Raw genomic sequence first — 22,516 nt, forward strand, 5'->3', positions numbered from 1 at the left:
TATTCTCAAGCTTTGGATTTAAGCCTCTAGCCTCTGGCTTTCAGTATTATTCTTACAGTAGCTTCAAGACTTGTCCATCCATACAGCACTGATGATAAAACATCTGGGTTAATGGCAAAAAGATTCTCCACAGTGAGGGACACCCAGCGAGGTTCACAAAGTTACATGGAGAAGAGAAGAGGGAGGATGGAGATAGAGTTAACCAGGAGGAGAAGAGGGGGAATAAAAGGGGCAGAGAGCAATCTAGCCAATAGTCACTTCCTTAAGTGTTCTTCACAGCCTGGAACACCCAAAGAGATTCACAGAATTAAGTAGAGAAGAGAAGGGGGAGGGAGGAGATAGAGGTGACCTGGGGGAGAAAAAGGAGAGTCAAAAGGGGAGACAGCAATCAAGCCAGTAATCACATTCATAAGTAAAAATGGGTACTGAAGATTAGATTGTTAAAGGTAAAAAATTGATAACAAATACAAAAAGCAGACATTAAAAATCTAGAGTAGAGGTTAGACTCTCAAAAATACAATGTTAAAAAAAAAAAAATCCCCCGAATTATTTTATATATATATATATGAAATTTGCTTTAAAACTAAGGTCTTTTTTGCAAGTTAATAGCAGGTTATAAAAATGAAAATTAAAGGAGTAGTAAAGAACTTAAAATAAAAAAAATAAAAATGATAATAGTAAAATATATCTAGGAATTTCTCTGGAGCTGTTAAGGGCAGTTTGGGGTCCGTTCAGTTCCAGATAGTTCCTTGTTCCAACTTATACTTCTCAAGGTCTATAGGCCCCTTCCAACGTAGTCAATGCAAACTACAGGGTTTTAATCTGTTGCATCTGTCACTTCCAAAGTAGTTCCCTCTTCTTTGTTTATTTTGGCTTCCTCTGTTTGTAAGTCTTTTCAGTGTCTAGTTTCTGCCCTGACAGAAGGGGGCAAAGTTGGTCATTTACTTAGGCTCACTTGTTCAGTTGTGTTGTGTGGAGGGAGGAACACTGCAAATAAATATCACTGGCATGTGTGGGGAGTGCTCGCAGTGTCTGGACCACACTGGATTTGCCCCAGCTCACGGTGGTGTGTGCTTTCCTGGTCTACACTGCTCAGGCTCCAGGTTACTCTTCAGGGGAACTCTCCAAGGCAGGCCCTGGGTTGCACGCACTTCCCAGGTCTGAGCTTCTCAGGTTCAGGTTCTCGGGTATTCCACAAAGGCCCAGACTCAGTTTGGCCTGCGTTTTGTGCCGTTCTCAGGTCCGAGCAGCTCAGGCGACAAGGTGCTTGGTGAGCTCACTGTTTCAGATGTGTGGTGCATCTTATCACCTTCCCATTCCCAGCTGCTCAGTTTCCTGGGTGTGCCACAAGAGCCATCTCAGGTGTGCTGTGTGTCTCCTCTGGGGAGCTCATCTCAGGCTATGACCCTTCTGGCAGATGTTAACCATCCAGGATCCCAGGAAGACTTGGTTAGCAACTGGGAGCTTGCTCACAATTTGGTGGAGGATGCCATCTCTGGGTCCAAGATTTCCCCTCCCCTTCTGGCTCTGGCTGTCGCCCGCCTGCCTCTCTCCCTTCAGCAGGGGGATGGCCCAGTCTGCAGCCAGCTAGCTGTCCTCTGCTATTCACTCAATCCTTTGTTCTGTGAACTGGCCAGGGTATGCCTTAGGTTAGAGCTTTTCATGGGAAATTTCCCTGTCTCTCTCTTTTTTTATTTCTCTCTCTCTGGCTGTCCTACAGTTTGGGTTACTATCTCACATTAGCTCCCTCAGATTGTCCACAGGGCTTTCAGGTCAAGTCCTTACCCTAAGCATGCAACCCACACCTCCCTGTTCAGCCCCTGCTAACTCATGGTGGACGCAAGCGTCTGGGCTACTTCTCTGCTGGGAGTTGTGATTAGACACGTATTCTGTGGGTTTTTTTTTTTTTTTTTTTACTCCCAGGTATTTTGCCCATTGATATTCCAAAACTCCCCACAGACAAGCCAGTGAGAGGGTTTCCTGGTGTTCAGAAACTTCTCCTCCTTCACAAGTTCCTCCCCAGTACGGGTCTCCATCCTTAACTCTTTTGTCTCTCTTTTTGTCTTTTATGTTTTGTTCTACCTCCCTTCGAAGAGAATTAGCTGCCTTTCTGGGTGCCTGGTGTCCTCTGCCAGCATTCAGATTGTTTTGTGGAAGTTGCTTAGCATTCAAGTGATCTTTGGATGAATTTGTGCCGGAGAAAAAGGTCTCCCCATCCTATTCCTTCACCTTCTTAACCCTCCCCCAACAAGATATATTTTAAGATAACAGGATTAGTCAGAAGATTCTTAAGGAGAAACATGTCTTTAAGCAGGATACATAGTTGTTATAGAATTCTGAGTACAGAGTTTAAGATGAGTTTCTGGTTGTTGCTGTTTTGTAATCATCAGCCTTGGGCTTAAAGAAAAAAAATATTTTATATGATTAAGATGAAGGAATGTAGGGAAAAAGCTTGTTCTTTTCTCTTATTGAGAGCCCCAGATGCCTTTCTCCTCATCAGGGACCCAGGAATTCTTATCAACCTACCTAAGAATTGACTGTCTCATCCCTGACTTTTCTTTTAGGAGAATTATGTTGCCAAGGGAAAGGGGCATCGTTGTCATTCCAAAACAACTTCCTGCTTTTGAGGGGCAGATCAGATCAGATCAGTCACTCGGTTGTGTCCGACTCTTTGCGACACCATGAATCGCAGTACGCCAGGCATCCCCGTCCATCACCAACTCCCAGAGTTCACTCAGACTCATGTCCATTGAGTCAGGGATGCCATCCAGCATTCTCATCCTCTGTCGTCCCCTTCTCCTCTTGCCCCCAATCCCTCCCAGCATCACAGTCTTTTCCAATGAGTCAACTCTTCGCATGAAGTTGCCAAAGTACTGGAGTTTCAGCTTTAGCATCATTCCTTCCAAAGAAATCCCAGGGCTGATCTCCTTCAGAATGGACTGGTTGGATCTCCTTGCAGTCCAAGGGACTCTCAAGAGTCTTCTCCAACACCATAGTTCAAAAGCATCAATTCTTTGGCACTCAGCCTTCTTCACAATCCAACTCTCACATCCATACATGACCACAGGAAAAACGATAGCCTTGACTAGACGGACCTTTGTTGGCAAAGTAATGTCTCTGCTTTTCAATATGCTATCTAGGTTGGTCATAACTTTCCTTCCAAGGAGTAAGCATCTTTTAATTTCATGGCTGCAGTCACCATCTGCAGTGATTGTGGAGCCCAGAAAAATAAACTCTGACACTGTTTCCACTGTTTCCCCATCTATTTCCCATGAAGTGGTGGGACCGGAGCTTTAAGCCAACTTTTTCACTCTTCACTTTCACTTTCATCAAGAGGCTTTTTAGTTCCTCTTCACTTTATGCCATAAGGGTGGTGTCATCTGCATATCTGAGGTTACTGATATTTCTCCCAACAATCTTGATTCCAGCTTGTGTTTCTTCCAGTCCAGCATTTCTCATGATGTACTCTGCATATAAGTTAAATAAACAGGGTGACAATATACAGCCTTGACAAACTCCTTTTCCTATTTGGAACCAGTCTGTTGTTCCATGTCCAGTTCTAACTGCTGCTTCCTGACCTGCATACAAATTTCTCAAGAGGCAGGTCAGGTGGTCTGGTATTCCCATCTCTTTCAGAATTTTCCACAGCTTATTGTGATCCACACAGTCAAAGGCTTTGGCATAGTTAATAAAGCAGAAATAGATGTTTTTCTGGAACTCTCTTGCTTTTTTGATGATCCAGCGGATGTTGGCAATTTGATCTCTGGTTCCTCTACCTTTTCTAAAACCAGCTTGAACATCAGGAAGTTCATGGATCACATATTGCTGAAGCCTGGCTTGGAGAATTTTGAGCATTACTTTACTAGCGTGTGAGATGAGTGCAATTGTGCGGTAGTTTGAGCATTCTTTTGCATTGCCTTTCTTTGGGATTGGAATGAAAACTGATCTTTTCCAGTCCTGTGGCCACTGCTGAATTTTCCAAATTTGCTGGCATACTGAGTGCAGCACTTTCACAGCATCATCTTTCAGGATTTGGAATAGCTCAATTGGAATTCTATCACCTCCACTAGCTTTGTTCGTAGTGATGCTTTCTAAAGCCCACTTGACTTTACATTGCAGGATGTCTGGCTCTAGGTCAGTGATCACACCATCATGATTATCTGGGTTGTGAAGATCTTTTTTGTACAGTTCTTCTGTGTAGTCTTGCCATCTCTTCTGAATATCTTCTGCTTCTGTTAGGTCCATACCATTTCTGTCCTTTATTGATCTCATCTTTGCATGAAGTGTTCCTTTGGTATCTCTGATTTTCTTGAAGAGATGTCTAGTCTTTCCCATTCTGTTGTTTTCCTCTATTTCTTTGCATTGATCGCTGAGGAAGGCTTTCTTATCTCTTCTTGCTATTCTTTGGAACTCTGCATTCAGATGCTTATATCTTTCCTTTTCTCCTTTGCTTTTCACTTCTCTTCTTTTCACAGCTATTTGTAAGGCCTCCCCAGACAGCCATTTTGCTTTTTTGCATTTCTTTTTGATGGGGATGGTCTTGTTCCCTGTCTCCTGTACAATGTCACGAACCTCTGTCCATAGTTCATCAGGCACTCTATCTATCAGATCTAGGCCCTTAAATCTATTTCTCACTTCCACTGTAGAATCGTAAGAGATTTGATTTAGGTCATACCTGAATGGTCTAGTGGTTTTCCCTACTTTCTTCAATTTAAGTCTGAATTTGGCAATAAGGAGTTCATGGTCTGAGCCACAGTCAGCTCCTGGTCTTTGGCTGCAAAGAATATAATCAATCTGATTTCGGTGTTGACCATCTGGTGATGTCCATGTGTAGAGTATTCTCTTGTGTTGTTGGAAGAGGGTGTTTGTTATGACCAGTGCATTTTCTTGGCAAAACTCTCCTAGTCTTTGCCTTGCTTCATTCCGTATTCCAAGGCCAAATTTGCCTGTTACTCCAGGTGTTTCTTGACTTCCTACTTTTGCATTACAGTCCCCTATAATGAAAAGGACATCTTTTTTGGGTGTTAGTTCTAAAAGGTCTTGTAGGTCTTCATATAACCATTCAACTTCAGCTTCTTCAGCGTTACTGGTTGAGGCATAGACTTGGATTACTTTGATATTGAACGGTTTGCCTTGGAAATGAACAGAAATCATTCTTTCATTTTTGAGATTGCATCCAAGTACTGCATTTGGTCTCTTTTTTTGACCATGATGGCTACTCCATTTCTTCTGAGGGATTCCTGCCTGCAGTAGTAGATATAATGGTCATCTGAGTTAAATTCACCCATTCCAGTCCATTTCAGTTCGCTGATTCCTAGAATGTCGAGATTCACTCTTGCCATCTCTTGTTTGACCACTTCCAGTTTGCCTTGATTCATGGACCTTACATTCCAGGTTCCTGTGCAATATTTCTCTGTACAGCATTGGACCTTGCTTCTATCACCAGTCTCATTCACAGCTGGGTATTCTTTTTGCTTTGGCTCCATCCCTTCATTCTTTCTGGAGTTATTTCTCCACTGATCTCCAGTAGCATATTGGGCACCTACTGACCTGGGGAGTTTCTCTTTCAGTATCCTATCATTTTGCCTTTTCATAATTGTTGAGGCAACATATTCTCCTAACTCTCATATTGAGGTTCTTTGATCCAGGGGCCCCAAGTAACAGTTGTAGGTGGCTATGGCACTGGTAGGAGCTTGGACAACCATTTGTAACTTAAAAGCTTTCAGATGCTTAGAAACAAATCCGTTTACACTGTCACAGATGCAGGAAGCAAACGGTAAAAACAGAACAGTTAGAATTATTATGATTAAGATAGTTTTCTACCATGGGAAGCTAGTTAAGGTTTCCCAAAGTGAGGTGACCGAGGCTTTAGGAGCACCCGTAGCCTGAATCATCTTGTTCATGTGTTTAGTAAAGTGAATAGCATTAGTGCTCATATCTGGTATATATGTACAATATTGGGATGAATAATGGCACAAGTTCCTCCTTGTGCAGCCATTAGAATACCTAAGGCAAATCTGTTTTTGTAAAACTACTTTTCTAATTTGTATTTGTTTAGCATCAAGGGCTTAAATAGCTTTTTGAGAATCTTGTAAAGCCCATTGAGTAAAGTTAGTCAGAGCATCAGTTCATAGCATAACATCTGTAGTTCCCAGAGATGGAATGAATATTTCAGGCAGACAGTCATTCCAGTGAAATACAGACCTTGCCCAAAGAGTTTTCAGGTTTGGCAGATTATCAGGCTTCTCTGGAAGTTCTGAAAATATGAAGCAATGAGTAAAAGTTAGACCTAGGGTGCATCGCCCTATCCAGCCAGGGTAAACCGCACCCATAGGTAAGAGCCACATACCCAGTAGGTTACATTTGGAGCAAGCCAGCATGATTGAGGGATCAAGTCCCAATCAGTGCCTGGCCAGGCAAAAGGAGGACCTGAACTGGGATTGGAAACATGGAAATGATTACATTGCATGTTTCTTGAGGCAAAAATCCCAATTGTTTCCAATTAGTTTCCAACTCATTATAATTAAGTTGTTAGCTAACTTCTGGGGATGATTTTATTTGTTCCCATCACATAGGAGCATTAGATAATAGCCGACCCTTTTCATGAGTTAGCCATATGACTTCATCCCATAATTGATAAACATTAGGTAGAAAACCACCAGGTATAGACCCATTTACTTTCTTATGTGCAGCAAAACAGTCATTAAACAAAGTTAAAACATAATCAAAATTATAAGTCACATTGTGACCATAGTTATGGTACAATATGTTATACCAGTCCATCTTAGGGTCATTAGATGTCATCGCAGAAGTGGAGAAACCCATCATGTGAAAGTTGCTCAATCTTGTCTGACTCCTTGCGACCCCATGAACTATACAGTCCATTGAATTCTCTAGGCCAGAATACTGAAGTGGGTAGCCTTTCCCTTCTCCAGGGGCTCTTCCCAACCCAGTGATCGAACCCAGGGTTCCAGCATTGCAGTCGGTTTCTTTACCAGTTGAGCCACAGGGAAGCCCTAGAATACTGGAGTGGGTAGCCTATCCTTTCTCCAGTGGATCTTTCTGACCCAGGAATCAATGCAGGGTCTCCTGCATTGTGGGCAGATTCTTTCCCAACTGAGCTATCAGGGGAGCCCATACCAGTCCTAGCCAATACAAGTCCATCTTAGGACTGTTAGATATGTCATTGCAGAGTTGAGGAACGTCCTTTCCTTGAAGTGGAGAAACTCACCATGGGAAGCCTTCAATTGATGAGGAGGAGGAGCACTTCGCAGACCAACCAATTAGGTCTATTGTGTAATGCAGTGTAGGAATGAGCCCAGGACAGGAAGGCGTTGTCTTGAGGGTCAAATGGCAGGCTCAGGACTTTTAGGCATCAGTAGAAGCAAGCCCATATAGTAAGAGCCTTCCCAGAGGGGCTCAATGTGTTGTCTCCCAGATCCCAATGTTTTTATCAGGACCTCAGTTCTTGGTTCAAACAGTGGCTTCTCTAAGTCAGAGGCTGGGTCAGGAGTTAACTCCCAGAATTTCCGTAGTGTCTGTTGAAAAGGTAAAAGCTGAGTCACATAGTTAATTCTGAGGCTTCAGGATCTATGACAGTATCTATGCACAAAAACAGTCTGTCGTAGAGACAGTCCCTTCTTCTTAGGGGCAGTTCGAGCCCTCTGAATTAGCTTATGCAGATGTCTCTTAATAATATCATTAGCCTTTTCAACTTTTTCTGAAGATTGGGTCTCCAGGAACAGTGTAAGTAATATTCTATTGCTAGAGCTTTTGACACTCCTTGAGTTACAGCAGCTTCAAAGACAGAGCATTGTTGCTCTGAACTTTAGAGTTTAAGATCCCACTTACATCATGAGAGGTCAATACAGCAAGATTTTGCTCAATAGTAAACTTAAGAGCTTTAGGCATTAGCAAAGCAATTGCAGCAATTACCCTTAAGCAATGTGGCCATAGCCGCCCCCCCCCCCACCTTTTTTTTTTTTTTCAGTAACAAACTAACCTCTTATCCTTTAGGAAAGCTCAAAGAGGGAGCCTGCAAGTGAGCACCTTGAAGAGCCTTAAAAGCTTTTAAGTATCTGAGTATCTGGAGATCAAACCAGCTTGTTGGTTTGGGCCTGCTGAGTCTCAGCCATAAGTTTATATTAAGGCCAGGCAAGTTCCCCATAACCCAGAATCCAAATGCAGCAGTAGCCTGTAATGCTCCAAAATCCTCTTAACTGTCTTAAAGTCATAGGCAGAGGATGATTTAATAGGTTTAACTCCAGAAAGCAACCTTCAAATCAATGACTGAAAAATGTTTGGCATGTTCAGAAATTTCAGACAATAAAGTATAAGGTTTAGGCACTCATTATTCATATATCTTGAACAAGTCTCCATTTATCATTTGACTTTTTTACACCCAAAATAGGAGTGTTGCATGGACTGTTACAGGGAATGAATAACCCTTGTTCCTTTAAATTTTAAATGATGGGTTTTAACCCTTCCTTAACCTTGGACTTTAATGGACACTGCTTTTGATGTGGAAATATGTGAGGGTCTTTGAGTGTGATAAGGACAGGAACAGCATTTTATGCTAGACCCACAGTTTTTCTCACCCACACTCTATAATTTACATTTTGTTCAGTTAAAAAGAGGGTTCCAAATTCATGAAAACAGAGGCCTGGACCTTGCTCAGTATATCCCTGATATACTGTGAAGGAGACTTTGGCATGATGAGAAACTCATGTAAAAAACAGAACAGTGTCCCAATTGCAGCTTAACAGATGGCTGAAATAATAGTGTTTGGCTCATCCAGACAGCCCCATAATGGCAGTGGACTGGAAGGAAAGCAGGCCAGGCGTTTCAGGGAGGAAGAAAGTTGTACTATTGTCTAAAAGGAAATCAACTGATTGGCCGCCAACAGTTATTATTACTCGGGGCTCCTCAGGTATAATTAGGACAGGAGCTGTGTGGGGACTCCTGGGCAGCTTCAGTCGCAATTGCCTTAAGAGTCCAACCCCTGGGGCCTACACCTCAGAGGGCAGTCTCTTCTTCAGTGTGGTCCCTTGCAGACCGGACTTGGAGCCAAGGGCAGCTTAGACACGTGAGGGCAATCCCATTTGAGATGTCCCTCCTTTCCACAGTAATAGCAAGCCCACCCCTTTTTGCCTGGGCCCCTCTGGGAACTTTCCTCAGGCTGTTTAAGAGCAGATCTAACAGCCAATGTTGGGGCTTCAGTCTTTTGCCTGATTCTTTTTTTGTCTCCTATTTTCCTCCTCCTCCATGCCATGGTACACTGTCTGAGCCAGCTGCTACCATTTTTCTAAAGACTAATTTAGTCCAAATATCTGTTTTTGTCACTTACAGCAGATATCTGAAGCTAACTGAGTGAGAAATCCATCTTTTAAGATTACTCCTGCTTCTGCACTTTTGGGATCAACATCAGTACACTTGTGGAGAGCCTCCTGTAGTCTATCTAGGAATTTACTAGGAATTTCCTTCTCTCCCTGTTCTATGTTAGCCAACTTAGCATAGTCTAAAGTCAGCATGTGCTCATTTGAGACCTTCAAAAATACATCCAACAAAATGCCTCTGTTATAGGAACTGCTTGGTTCCCAGTAACAGGGAGGGCTATTTTGTGTTCCCTCTTTCCCCTTGCCTTCAAGCCATTCATCTCCAAAAGTAATAGGTTCCCCCAAAACTTGCTCTCAAGTCAGGAGTCAGCATCTGTCTCAAGATATGCATTACATCTCTCCAAGTAAGCTCATAAAGTAAAGTTAGTCCCATAAAGGTTTCTTTGTACTTTTTGAATCCTCTAAATAGTTTTGACCACAATTGGTACTGTTTGAATTTCTACCGAGACTGAGGCAACCCCTCCTGGAAGGGTGCCCTTATCCTCAGCCTGTTTTGTTGGGAGTCCCAGATACAGGTGCAAAGTAAGAGGACAGGAGGGAGCTGAAGGTTTCACACTGAAATCTACACCCTTAGGACATAAGTCTGGCATGTTTCGCTGAGAAAGAACGAACAGCACATATGTCACTTCTACACATTTCTCTTGTTTTCTACAGAACAGATCTAACTGTAAAATAGTATTATAGTTGTGACCCTTCAACAGTCCAGCATTCCCCATCTTCCAAAGGCTATTGTGGCCATTCAGTATCACAGAAGATCAGGCGTGCCTTTTTTAAGCCCTGGGGATCAAACTTGTCCCAGTTTTTTAAAACATATTTTAAAGGAATGGGTCTGAAACTGCTAGCTAGCATCTGTATGAGAGATAAAAGTGAAAAAAAAAAAAAAAAGCCTCTACAGCCATGGCTTTTTTCTATTGGAGGCATCCCTCCCTGCTTTAGATGAGAGTGAAGACAGACTTTCCACCAAAGCTTTCCTTCCCTGGTGAGACTTGGTCCGTTCCTTATCAACACAGGTGCTTTATTGGTTCCCTTCAGCCCACTCATTCTACCATCAAGGTGGTGTGGAGATGCACCAGGGGTAGACCTGACAGCATCCCAAATTGATTTCTAGTTCCTTACCACCAAGACCTTTGTTTGATTTGTCCTTTTCCTTTGATACTACCTGGGGTGGAGCAGAGTAGCTTTCCTGGAATGTTTCTGAAGCTAGAACTACTAGGGGAAGCATCCATGTTACATGTGCCTGTGCACATTCCTAAGTACAGTCCTGACCACAGTAGAATCAGTGAGTCATCACCATACCAGTAAGCAACCAGAGAGCTTTATCTAGTCTGCTAATAGTTACATTATCAAAGGAAGAAGTCCACTGTACTTCCAATCTGGGATTCCTGACCTATGTTCTTGGAAACCTCATACTCTCTAGCAGCACTTCCATCCATATAGTTTGGAGGCACAGGTACGACAAGGACTCACTTTTGGGACTCTGGCCAAGTATGGAAACAGCCAAGAGAGAGGCGCTGCTGGAGCTAGAGTTCCACTTCATTCCCAAACAGCTTCCTAGCAAGTCTATGTTCCCCATGATTACCAGGGTTGGGGCCTAAGTAAAAGTATACAGTAATGGCATGGATCACAAATCCAATGAAAGTCTATGATCTGACAGATTACATTAGTAGTATTAATTACCCACGCAGTTATGAAATGGTCAAAGAGACCAGGAAAAGGTGACCAAGGAAGGAAAGTTTGGTCCAAATGTTTTGCCCATTTCTGGCCGCTCCCCTCATAGGGACATTGGGTGCCTCTTGACATTGGAAGGTCTGTATAAACCCCCAACACGGCTCCCCTTTTGGGGTTTGCTTTCAGTCATTGCGAGGCACCACAAAATCGCAGAGCAGGGCTCATCACGAGCTTCATATTAATTTCTCTATGTCTCTTTCATTCTACATTCACACAGACAAGTAAGAAGAGTCAATTCCTGGGTTCAGTTCAGTTCAGTCGCTCAGTTGTGTCCGACTCTTTGCGACCACATGAACCGCAGCACTCCAGGCCTCCCTGTCCATCACCAACTCCTGGAGTCCACCCAAACCCACGTCCATTGAGTTCGTGATGCCATCCAAACATCTCATCCTGTTTTTCCCTTCTTCTCCTGTCCTCAATCCCTCCCAGCATCAGGGTCTTTTCCAATGAGTCAGCTTTTCTCATCAGGTGGCCAAAGTATTGGAGTTTCAGCTTCAGCATCAGTCCTTCCAATGAACACCCAGGATTGGTCTTTTAGGATGGACTGGTTGGATCTCCTTGCAGTCCAAGGGACTCTCAAGAGTCTTCTCCAACACCACAGTTCAAAAGCATCAATTCTTCTGCACTCAGCTTTCTTTACAGTCCAACTCTCCCATCCATACATGACCATTGGAAAAACCATAGCCTTGACTAGACGGACCTTTGTTGGCAAAGTAATGTCCCTGTTTTTTAATATGCTGTCTACGTTGGTCATAACTTTCCTTCCAAGGACTAAGTGCCTTTTAATTTCATGGCTGTAATCACCATCTGCAGTGATTTTGGAGTCCAGAAAAATAAAGTAAGCCACTGTTTCCACTGTTTTCCCATCTATTTGCCATGAAGTGATGGGACTGGATGCCATGATCTTAGTTTTCTGAATGTTGAGTTTTAAGCCAACTTTTTCACTCTCCTTGGTTTCATCAAGAGGCTCTTTAGTTCTTCACTTTCTTCCATAAGGGTGGTGTCATCGGCATATCTGAGGTTATTGATATTTCTCCCGGCAATCTTGATTTCAGCTTCAGCTTCATCCAGCTCAGTGTTTCTCAGGATATACTCTGCATATAAGTTAAATAAGAAGGGTGACAATATACAGCCTTGACGTACTCCTTTTCCTATTTGGAACCAGTCTGTTGTTCCATGTCCAGTTCTAACTGTTGCTTCCTGACCTGCATCCAGATTTCTCTAGAGGCAGGTAGGTTGATAAGAAGTCCAGGGTTCCCGAAGAGAAAAAAGGGTCTGAAGCCCTCGAGAAGGAGAAATGTGTCTGGGCCTCTCAAGGAGAAAAGGACAAATGTTCTTTTCTACATTGCTTTGTCTTAGTCAATGTAACAATGTATCCTGCTCAAGGACATGTTTCTCCTTAACAAGAACCTTCTGACTAATCCTGTCATCTTAAAATATGTATTATGGAAGTGGGTCTGGTAAGATCTTTCTATTGTTCATTCTAATCTTGTTAATTTAAGATATATGTTGTGGGAGTGGGTCTGAAAAAAAATATATAAGGCCTTGATAAGACTAGCTAGGGGGGCATTCTCTGTCCCCCCTTCTAATGTCTGTATCAGAAGCTTTTTCTTTACTTTAATAAAACTCTGCTACACAAAAGCTCTTGAGTGATCAAGCCTGGTCCCTGGTCCTGAAGCTAAATCTTTTTCGGAGATCATGAATCCAACCTCGTTTACCATAAACTATCATCTTGGGGGCTGGTTTGTGGTCAAGAAACCTTGACCACAAACCAGGTAAGAACACTCAGAGCTCTAGCCTCTCTTCTTTCTCAGTATTGCCATTTTCTGCTTTACTTTACTAACTCTATGGTGTGCTTGTGTGAATGAATGACACACCCTGCATGAAGCAAGTGATAAGCCCTGCTCTGTGGTTTTGCAGTGCCTCGTAATAACTGAAGGCAGCCCCCAAAGGGGAGCCTTTTCGAGGGTTTATACTAACTTGCCAATGCCAAGAGACACCCAAGGTTCCTGCAAGGAGAGCGACAAGAAATGGGCAAACTGTGTGGACCGAACTTTCCTTTCTCAGTTAGCTTTTCCTAGTCTCTTCCTAAGAAAATTGCATAATTGCATTGGAATATAAAACTACTAACCTAATCTGTAGGATCATAGACTTTCAATGGACTTGTGATCCATGCTGTTATTGTGTACTTTTACTTAGACCCCATATATGGAAGCACTTAGCCTTGCTAGAAAGCTACTAACAGCACATTTTGGAGTGACATGGAACTCTAGCTCCAGAAATGTCTCTTAGGCCAGAAGTCACCCTCTTGGCTGCCTGCCTCAGGGGCCAGTGGCCTAAAAGTGAGTCTTTGTCATGGCTGTGTCTCCTATCTATGTGGATAGAAGAACTGTTGGTGACTATGAGGTTTTTGAGGACACAGATCCAGAATTTTAGGATCTGGTCAGATTGGAAATGCAATGGGCTGCTTCCTTTGGTAGCACTAGCTCTTAGCAGACCAGAGAAAGCTCTCTGATGGCTTCTGTCTAAATTCCTTAGGTATTTCTTTGGTGGAAGCTGTGGAAATGAACTGGAAGGACTGGCCCTAGTAGCTTGAGGACAGAAATCACTCTTTCCTCCCTGGCCAACCCTCCACAACCTCTTTTGCTATCACATATACTAGTGTGGTGACACTCAGAAGGGACATCTTGGTTGTTGTCTGTCCCTTTATGACTCACCACTTCTACTGCAGTCAGGACTGTACTCAAGAATGTGCATAGGTACACGAAAAATGGATTCTTCCCCTACTAGTACTAGCTTGGGAGGCATTCCAAAAAGTTACTCTACTCCACCCCGAGTGGCATCAGAGGAAAAGGGCAAATCAAACAAAAGTCTTGGTGGTATGGAACGAAATCAATCTGGGATGCCATCAGGTCTACCCCTGGTGCATCTCCACCACACCTTGGTGGTAGAACCAAGAGGGACGAGTGAGACACCTGCATCAGCCAGGAAGAGACTAAGTTCGACCAGGGAAGGAAAGCTTTGGTGGAGAGTCTGTCTATACCCCTATCTAAAGCAGGGAAGGACACTTACAGTGGAAAAAAACCACGGCTATGGATGCTGCTTTTTTCTCTCTTATGGATGGAAGCTAGCAGTTCCCAAAACCACTTCTTTAAAATGTATTTTTTATATAACAAAACCAATACAATATTGTAAAGTTAAAAAAAAATAAAATAAAATTGAAATGGAAAAAAAAAAAAAAAGTGCTGGGAAGAGTTTGATCCCCAAAGCTTTAAAAGACATGCCTGATCTTCTGTGATACTGAATGGCCACAGTATCCTTTAGAAGATGGGGAATGCTGACCTATTGAAGGATCTCAATTAGTACTGTTTTACAACTAGATCGGCTCTGTAGAAAATAGGGGAAATGGGTAGAAGTGCCTTATGTGTTGTTCTTTACCTCTCTGGGAGACATGCCAGACTTATGTCCTACAGGTACAGATTTGGATGTGAAACCTTCAGCTCCTTCCTGTTCTCTTACTTTGGCCCCTTTATCTGGGGCTCCCAACTGAACAGGATTGAATCAGGACACCCTTCTAGGAGGGGTTGCCTCAGTCTTGGTAGAATTTCAAACAGTCCCAGTTGTGGTTGAGAGTATTTAAAGGATCCAAAAGGTACATAGAAGACTTTACAGAATCAACTTTACTTGATGACCTTACTTGGTGAGATGTAATTGTATGTCTTGGGACAGACACTGACCCCTGACTCAAAAACTTGAGTTTTGGGCGAAGCTATTATTTTTGGAGATGAATGGCTTGAATGTAAGACAAGGGGAAAGAGGGAACATAGAATAGTCCTCCTTCCTATTGGGAGCCAAATGGTTCCAATAACAGAGCTGCTTTGCCAGATGTATTCTTGAAGGACTTAAGCAAGCACATGCTAAGACTTTATGCTAAGTTGGCTGGCATAGAACAGGAGAGAAGGAAACTCCAGGTAAATTCCTAGATAGACTATGGGAGGCTCTGCACAAGTTTACTGATGTTTATCTTTAAAGTGCAGAAGTAGGAATGATCTTAAAAGATAGATTTCTCACTCAGTCACCTCCAGATATCTGCCATAAGTTACAAAAACAGGGGTTTGGGCCAAATCAGTCTTTAGAAAAACTGTTACAGCTGGCTCAGATGGTATATTATGGTAGAGAATATAAGGAGGAAAATAAGAAGCAAAAAAGAACCAGGCAAAAGACTGAAGCCCCAACAATGTCTGTTAGATCTGCTTGAAACAGCCTGAGAAAAAATGTCCAGGTGAAATGGGATGGACTTGTTATTACTGTGGAAAGGAGGCGCATCTAAAGCAAGATTGCCCTCAGGCATCTAAGCCACACCTGGCTCCAAGTCTGCAAAGGACCATACTGGAGAAGAGACTTCCCTCCAAGGTGTAGGCCTCAGGGGTCAGACTCTCAAGACAATCTGGACTGAAGGTGCCCAGAGGCCCCATACAAGTTCCAGTCCTCAGGTATAAGTCCTCAGGTGTAATTAACACCTGAGGAACACTGGCTGTTAATAAATGTGGGAGGGTCAATCAGTCTATTTATTTTGGACCCTGGGGCAGTTTTCTCTATGTTCACTGAAGCCCTTAGCCCGCTTTCCTCCTGATTCACTACCAAAATGGGACTGTCTGGATGAACCAAACATTATTACATGTGTCATCCTTTAGGCGGGAACTGGGACTCTGTGCTGTTTTCTCACGAGTTTCTGATCGTACTGGAGTCTCCCTCCCCTCTTCTGGGGAGGGATATACTGAGCAAGGTCCAGGTCTTTGTTTTCATGAATATGGAGCCTGCCGGTTCTCTATCATTAATTGAACAAAATATAAATCCTAAAATGTGGGCTGATGGAAAAACTGTGGGTTGAGCACAAAATGCTGTTCTTGTCTTTATCAAGCTCAAAGACCCTCACCTATTTTCACATCAAAAGCAGTATCCATTAAAGCCTCAGGTGTTAAGGAAGGGTTAAAACCCATCATTGAGAATTTAAAGGAGCAGGGGCTATTAATTCTCTGTAACAATCCATACAACACTCCTGTTTTGAGTGTAAAAAGTCAAATGATAAATCTAGATATGTTCAAGATATATTAATAATAAGTTTCTAATCCTTATACTTTATTGTCTGAAATTCCTAAATGAGCCAAATATGACTTTAAGACAATTGAGAGGATTCTTGGGCATTACAGGCTATTGCTGCCTTTGGATTCTGGGTTATGGGGAACTTGCCCAGCTTTTATATAAATTTATCACTGAGACTCAGTAGGCCCAAGCTGACTAGCTGGTTTGGTCCCCAGAGACTCAAAAGTCTTTTAAGGCCCTTCAAACTGCTATCTTACAGGCTCCAACTTTGAGCTTGCCCACAGGATCAGAGTTTAGTTTGCTACTGAAAAAAGGTTATGGCCACATTGCTTACTATTGTAAGCATTGTTACTCTTGTTTTGCTAATGCTTAAAGCTCATAAGTTTATTAGTGGGTGAAATTTTACTGTAGTGACTTCTCATGATGCAAGTGTGATCTTAAATTCTAAAGTTCAGAGTGACAATGGCTCTGTCTTAAAGCTGCTATAACTCAAAGGGTGTCAAAATTTCTAGGAATAGAATATCACACTGTTCCTGGAGACCCCAATCTTCAGAAAAAGTTGAAAAGGCTAATGACATTATTAAAACACAACCATGTAAGCTAACTCAGGAAACACAGGACAGTTGGTTTATAGTTCTACTCATAGCTTTAATGAGGGCTGAAACTATCCCCCCCACATACACACACACAAAAGAAATAACTGTCTCTATGACAGATTGTTTTTCTGCACAGATATTGTCATAGATCCTGAAGCCTTAAAATTAACTATGTGACTCAGCTTTTAGCTTTTCAACAGACATTATTGGGAGGTTAACTCCTGACCCAGCCTTTAAGTCAAACAAACCACTGTTTGAGCAGGGAATCGAGATGAGCCTGAGAATCTATATGGTCTTGTCTTTGCTGACTCCAAAAAGTCCTCAGTCTGCTGTTTGACCCTCAAGACAACGCCTTTTGTCCTGGGCTCATTCCTACACCTCATTCCATAATTGACATAATTGCTGGGTCTGCAGAGCACTCCCTTTTTCATCAGTTGAAGACTTCCCATGGTGGGTTTCTCCGCTTCGAGGAAAGGACTTTCTTCAACTCTGTGATGACATCTAGCAATGCTAAGATAGACTGATGTAGCTATGGACATAATGTAACTTTTAATTTTAACTAGGTTTTAACTTGGGTTAATAACCCTTTTGCCTTACATCTATAACTGTAAAATAGGGTCTGTTTCTAACTGTTTGAAAGCTTTTAAGTTACAAATGATTGTCCAGGCTCCTATGAGTCCACAGAGTCCTCCAACTATTACTTGGGGCCCCTGGATCAGATACCCTCAACATGAAGGTTAGGAGAATATGTTGCCTCAACAATTTAGGGGCAATGCCCCTCAACAGCAGGAAGTATTTATGGAATGAAAATGACACCCCTTTCCCTTGGCATCATAATTCTCTTAAAAGAAAAGGGGGGATGAGAGAGTTAACTCCTAGGTAGGCTTATAAGAAGTCCAGGGTTCCTGAGGAGGAGAAAGGGGTCTGGGGCTCTCAAGGAGAAAAGGATAAATGTTTTTTTTCTACATTGCTTTGTCTTAGTCAATATAACAATTTATCTTGCTCAAGGACGTGTTTCTCCTTAACAAGAACCTTCTGACTAATCCTGTCATCTTAAAATGTATATTATGGGAGTGAGTCTGGTGAGGTCTTTCTATTGTCCATGCTAATCTTGTTAATTTAAGATGTATGTTGTAGGAGTGGGTCTGAAAAAAATATATAAGGCCTTGATAAGACTAGCTAGGGGGGCATTCTCTGTCCCCCTTCTGATGTCTATATCAGAAGCTTTTTCTTTACTTTAATAAAACTCTGCTACACAAAAGCTCTTGAGTGATCAAGCCTGGTCCCTGGTCCTGAAGAGAAATCTTCTTTGGAGATCACGAATCTGACATCTTGCATCAAAAACTATCACAGACACATCTTAGAGTTAGCAGAATATATGGAGAAAACATGTGTAGACTGAAATAACAGGCGAGCTAAAGCTCTGATTGTCCTTACCCGGTTCTGAAGATCCCAGATGAGCCCCCAAGATGATAGCTTATGGTGAACCATGTCGGATTCATGATCTCCAAAGAAGATTTAGCTTCAGGACCAAGGACCAGGCTTGATCACTCAAGAGCTTTTGTGTAGCAGAGTTTTATTAAAGTGAAAGGGGGACAGAGACAGCTTCTGACATAGACAATCAGAAGAGGATGGAGAGTGTCCCTGTTGTGTGATCTTGAGTATATTACCTTCCTTAGCCTCACTTTTCTAGTAAGCAAATTGTAAAGAGAATACTATAATCTTGCATTACTGGGGACTATTTTAAGAATAGAATGGTTTACATGTCCCTCGGTCGGCATGGAGGCTGGATGTTGGAACATGTGTCCCAGGCTGGGACATGCAGGGTTGTGGTGCAAACCATCTGTATAGGTTTCACTCTGTCCTGCCTGTTTCATTCTCCTCCTGTTTAATTCTCCTCCGACAGCCTCAGATGCCCTTCTTCTGTCCCAACTAGTGTCCTGTGGGTGAGGGGGTTTCCCTGGATTTGAGAACCTCTCTGCTCCTTTAGCTTCACCCCCTAGGAGTGCAGGTCCCCTCCTGCTTTCTTTCCTCTTCTTTTCCCCTTCTTTCTTTCATCTTGCCCAGTTGGTATCTGAGGTCTTCTGCTAGTGTTCAGCTGGTGCTCTGTGTGAATCACTCCATCTGTAGATGTATTCTTGGTGCATTTGTGGAGAGAGATTAATTTCATGTTCTTCTATTCCTCTACCATTCCTTGCTTTCTCCTAGGAATTTGTATTGTTTGCAAACATCTTGAGTGATTCTCATGCAAGTAATCCTTAGACAATAGTATGATGAACACTAGCTTAAGCTATTGATAACACTAGGATTGGTCTGTGAAAAATTTGCCATTGGTAGCATTCTTTCTGTAGCTACTGAACTTCTGTTTCTCACCAATGTGCTTTACTATAGTGAGGCAATACAAAATTATGAATGAGTGCTGATACTGAAATCAAAATAACCTGTGTGACCATTTCTGTTGTGTGATCTTGAGTACATTACCTTCCTTAGCTTCACTTTTCTAGTAAGCAAATTGTAAAGAGAATACTATAATCTTGCATTACTGGGGACTATTGTAAAGGTTAAATGTATGTAGAACAATTAGCATAGTGCCTTGCACAGGAAATCATGTGTGGCATTGTTAGTTGTTACTGTTATTATAATAATTTAGCATCAGTCTTACTGGTAGATGGATTACCATGTAGATGAGTGGGAGAACAAGGAAACCCCCCATATTGTTTTCCTGTGGACCTAGAAAATGGGACTTAGTTATCCCACTGCACGTAAAGGAGAGAATACTATCCACAACATGAGACATCTGTCTATGTGATTCATGCAGTCAAGAAGAGAGCTTTTCCCAATCTTGCTTTCTTATACGAATCCTATTGTAACAGAAACCATTCCTATCCTCATGTTATCATTGCACTTTAAAAAAATCTATACAATAAAATATATGTCCAAAAATAAACTGAAACTATGTATATATAAGATTGTGGGTAAAGGAGACAAACTTCTCATTGTCAGAGAAAGAAGTTACAAATAGGAAAAGGCAGAGGGCTAGAATGAAACCTGTTGTGTTGAACTGGAATTGGAGATGAAAGCCAAAGACATGAGTATGAACTCATATCTTGTTTAATGTGTATGGGAAGGATAGATACCCAAATGACTATAGATCTGTGAGCCAAGAAGCACCTAGAAGTAGTGAACCCCAGTAACAATGAGTACACCTAGTTTTCAGACCGTGATTTCTAATTACCATTCTCTAATGAAAGGAACCAGGACTACATGGAGAAATTCCTGATTCTTGGTCTAGGGCAGTGAATATAAAAGATTAGTGTGGAGAATCTTGTTGTCCCAGAAAGGGAGGAAGTGTTCAATAAACAAAGAGGGTATGTCATAGGTACAGAGCAGCCAGCCTGAAGGAGATTCCCAATGGCCAAAACTAGAGTAATCTGACCAACAAAATAAATAATGATACTATTGGATTATAGCCCATTGAATAAAATATTCCTCTGTCCATACTTATGTAAATAAGTGATTGGATAAATAATTAAAAGAGAAAGAAGAAATACCTCTTTCTTTGAGAAGGATTTCAATCAATACATGTAGAAGAAATGAGGGGAAAAATTTTTTTTTAAGTCACCATTAGGCAAATATCACAGTAAATAACTGTTGCAAGCAAAAATCTTAGATGGATGTTAAAATCTTTGGGCAAAATCATGATGAGAAACAATCTCTATAATTTCAAAGATCCTCTCCCACAAGATGTATATTAGATAGAAGAGGGGGGCTTAGTAACTATACAGGGTAGAAATCTATCAGACCAAATGATCAAAATTAGCATGAGCTGTATATGATATTTTATGATGAATTGAAAAGGATATGTCACCTTTGTGGTGTTCATACAGAAATGCACAGTCTCAATCCAATCATGACCAGGTCATGAAAGATGGAAAGACAGAGAAACTGTCACAGACCAGAGTAGACACAGAAGACAGGACAACTAGGTGAAATGTGGGATCCTCCTGGAGAAGAAAGTGTATTCCTAATAAAAGTTGGTAGAATTCTTAAAAGGTCCATAGATTAATATTGGACCTTTTAATTAATTAAAAGGTCCATAGATTAATCTATGGACCTTTTAATTTATTGTACAATAAGTTAATATTTATTGTACAATAAATAGTATCAAGTTAATTTTTAGTTTGTCTAAACAAAAATCTTCCACTCAATAAAACTAGAATCTTTTGGTTTCCTATGTGAATATTTTCCATTCAGGTTCAGCAAATACATTTCTCCCCTTACAGCACATCACAATTTTCCAAAACAGATTAATTTAGCAGGGGATTATTTTCAAGGACTGTTGATTAAAAACTCTCAAGTGAATAAAACTTAATCTATAAAATTGATTTGGTTTCAATAGTATTTTTCTTGGATGGTGTATTGTAAATTGACAACTTTAACATCACTAAAAATCATAACATAAAATATACTATCACTATGGTTGTGATCTTATGTTTAAAATGTTTAATAGTACGCCACGCATAAACCAAGATAATATTTCACAGTCTAGAGACATGTTGTATTGTGATTATAAATTTTTTTTTGACCATGTCATGTGGCTTATGGGGTCTTTTTAGTAACCTAATCAGGAATTGAAATTGGGCCATTGGGAGTGACAGTGCAGAGTCCTAACCATTGACTATGCTGTGCTTGGTCGATCAGTCATGCCTGACTCTTTGAGACCCCATGGACTGTAGCCCACCAGTCTCCTTTGTCCATTGAGAGCCAGGCAATACCCGGATTATCTTTATGGTATCAAATCTACTAAGGAATGAATTGTTTATGTCCCAGGGGAAGAATTTGTTTATTATCTACTTAAATAGAGAGTCGGAGAAGGCAATGGCACCCCACTCCAGTACTCTTGCCTGGAAAATCCCATGGACGGTGGAGCCTGGTAGGCTCCAGTCCATGGGGTCACTAAGAGTTGGGCACGACTGAACGACTTCACTTTCCCTTTTCACTTTCATGCATTGGAGAAGAAAATGGCAACCCACTCCAGTATTCTTGCCTGGAGAATCCCATGGACAGAGGAGCCTAGTGGGCTGCCGTCTATGGGGTCACACAGAGTTGGACATGACTGAAGCGACTTAGCAGCAGCAGCAGCAAGTAGAGAGTAAAGATTTAGAAAGCAAATTTCTAATCTTCAAATGTCTGCCATCTGAGGCTGTGAGATTTCTACTGCAGGGTAATTTTTATTTATTAGTGTGGTCCAGAAATATTGGTATCATTGACTACTGGTCTCAGGAATCATGTAAAAAATGCTGGTAAAACCAGTGCCAGTCCTGTGGGAAGCTATTAATGCCAATAATGTGTAACCAGTGATCTTTGAATATATTCAAATTTGGTTCACAAAACATATATACCCTAATGTGTGGTCAGAAATTAGAAAAAAATGAAACTTGAAGAAAAACTTTTGTAAACTATGCCAAAATAGTTACCTGCTCTCTCATGTTCAAAACAAGTGTGCTGAATGAGTTACATGTTAGAAACATGGGTGAATAATTACTGAATTAAATTTAATTTACCTTAAATCAGTTAAACTAACAAATTGCCTGTTCAACAATCATTTCAAAACCCCAAAAGTAAAGAAAATGGAAATGTAAAATATTACTTTTTTCCAGAATAATTTTCTCCTACAGCCAAGTAGGGTACCAG

General features: G+C 41.6%; 1 pseudogene; it reads right to left on the minus strand.

Moving 5' to 3' along the window:
• Positions 1-5,624: 5,624 nt before the first annotated feature.
• The window catches only part of LOC133243105 (endogenous retrovirus group PABLB member 1 Env polyprotein-like), a 486,815-nt pseudogene continuing 469,923 nt past the window's right edge, over positions 5,625-22,516 (minus strand).

This window comes from Bos javanicus, chromosome X (genome assembly GCF_032452875.1).
Source record: "Bos javanicus breed banteng chromosome X, ARS-OSU_banteng_1.0, whole genome shotgun sequence".
Lineage (NCBI taxonomy): Eukaryota > Metazoa > Chordata > Mammalia > Artiodactyla > Bovidae > Bos > Bos javanicus.